The following is a 2,539-nucleotide window of genomic DNA, read 5'->3' on the forward strand; positions in this document are numbered from 1 at the left end:
GACAGGCGTGCGGAGCAGGAGCAGCGTGTGGACGAGCGGAGGCTGTCGAAGGTGAGACAGAATGATTGCCTTGTTTTTCCGATTTAAATAGGTTTCCGGAGATGACGTCACTTCCGGAAAGAAAAATAAAAGCATTTAAAACAGGAAGTGAATGTGATTATTTTGTGTGGAAAAAAGCCGACCGACAAGAACTGGGCTCGAACCCGAGTTCACCAGTCCGCACTACGTGTCGTATACCATTGAGCTATCGTCTGACAGTTACCACATTCGCTTTTAAATGTCTATTTAAAAAAAAACAAGTGAATGTGAAGCTGCTAAAGAAACGGAGTGAAATGATAAAGGCCTCGGAGTGAAATGATAAAGGCTTTGCCTCGGGGCAGCACCGGGGCTCGAACTTGAGTTCGCCAGGTGAAAATGAATGTCGTACACCACTGGACTGTCATTCCCACGGGGTTGTCAGTTACTACTAGCTATCTTTCTTGTCATCAAATAGTGCAGTTGAATGCAAGTATATAAACATAACCACTCGGAGGATTTTACCATGAATCCAGCGTGGTCGAATGGAAAACCACATGATGTATCACCCGGGTTCGATTCTTGCTAAATTTATAAATGGTGCCGATGGTGGGGCTCGAACTCGGTTCGCCTGGCTACCACAGGACGTCGTTTACCATCAGGCTATTCTGGCTCGTAATGTTCTCCATTTCATACATAATTATAGGGCGACAACCACATGGGTTAGTTTAAAAAAAGAGAGCATGATTGGTGAGGAGTTTGGCATCTCTCGTGGAGTGGTCGCTTCTGGTACTAACTTCCCCCCTGGACGACGTGACGGGAAATCCGGGTTCGATTCTTGCTAAATTTTATAAATGAAGCCGACAGTCGGGCTCGAACTCGGTTCGCCTGACTACCACGCGGTTTGTTTTGCCATGAGGCCAGTCTGGCACGGAAAATTCGAATTTTTTTTATGTATTCAAAGGCGACCGTTCACATGAGTCAAGCCGGTTGACGTCTTTGGTGGAGCGGTCACTTTGGGACGCGCTTTGCCTTTGGGCGACGTGAGGCACTCAAACCTCACCCAAAACCATCGACCCCGCCAGTATTCCCAACCACTGCCTGCCTTCATCATGCCATCCTGACATTTACAAAGCCAACTTCGTTTTAAGATTGAAGACGAGTATCACAAAGAGATGGTGAGATTTTGCATTATTGGCGAACGTGAATAAAGTGCAAATAAAACATCCATCCGCACACTTCCAAACGTGTAAGCCATCTTTATTCATTGTCTCGAGAAGCTTTGTTGATCAGGGCAACTCCGCTGGAACAGTCGAGACGTAAGTCTCGTCTGTGTGGTTGCGGGGTGGTCACCACTGCTGGTCCCAACGGGGCCGGGGGGGCTGAAGTACCTGCAACACCCAAAGGATCACGGTGAAATCAAACTTCGTTTAGGATTGGGGAGGAAACATCGGATGACTTTCTGAGGGCTATGTCGGCGGGCGGGGGCGACGTCCTGACCGTCCGGCAGAGGATCATTTGCCAAAATTCTGCCAACCGCTTTCTGACAGCTGTTATGAAAGCGCTGTCGATACCAAGATGTACTGTATAAAATTACCGCATGCATTTTTTTCTGAATATGCTCAAAATGTCTTTGTGGTGTTGAGCTGCTGGAGGGGGGGTGAGTTGTTTGGAGGTGGTCGCGTTAAGTCGTAGCCTCCTTGCTCCGAGTACACCCGCATGAACTGCAGCAGAATGCGGTCAATTCCCAGCCCCTGCGTCACAGCCGGACAGTCTCACAAACATTTCGGTCTCAAACTCCAGCGAGGGTGCGCCATTGGCAAGGGAAACAAAAAACCCGATTTCGCTTTCCAATGTCAGTAACAGCAGTAAGAATCATTGTAAAATTCGACCGCGAACGCTCGCGCTGGTCGTCGAAGGTGGTAACACATCAAAACAAACAAAACAAAACAACAAAAGGTCTTCGTGAAACGTAAGGGCGACGTCTAGCGGTGCATAATAGGAATGACAAACCTTCGACTGAAGTGGCTCACAACTTTACAAGTGTTATCCCACCAAAAAATTACATCTCTCTGGGTACCTTTGTCGGGGGAGGGTTCAAATATCTTGGTCTTTGTTGTTATGTTTGTGTTCCTCTGGACGAGTCGTAACTGGGAGAGTCAATTCCTTTTGTGTTTTTGCATTCTTGGCCAACACGGTGAATTTGGTTCCGATTGCTTGCCAAATGGCTTTGTGGCTTCCTGAACAACAGGGGGCGATATGGACCAAGGAGATATAATCTAGTAAGAAGAAGAACAAGGGCATAACAAGAACGGTACCACATCCGGTTCAACGAGGAAGTATTTCCGCGGATGACAAGCCGGGCTCACAGTGAGTAATTTTCACATTTTAATGAACTATATGTACATGTATTGATGCAGACATTTTCGGAGCATCATTACGGCACGTCACTCCCCTCATTCGTTGATTGTTACTTAGTCACTGGAAGTTATCGTAAAAACACAACAAAGGTGGCCAGTTCACA

The sequence above is a fragment of the Hippocampus comes genome, unplaced genomic scaffold, assembly GCF_001891065.2.
Source record: "Hippocampus comes isolate QL1 unplaced genomic scaffold, H_comes_QL1_v1.1 scaffold279, whole genome shotgun sequence".
In the NCBI taxonomy this organism is placed as follows: Eukaryota; Metazoa; Chordata; class Actinopteri; order Syngnathiformes; family Syngnathidae; genus Hippocampus; species Hippocampus comes.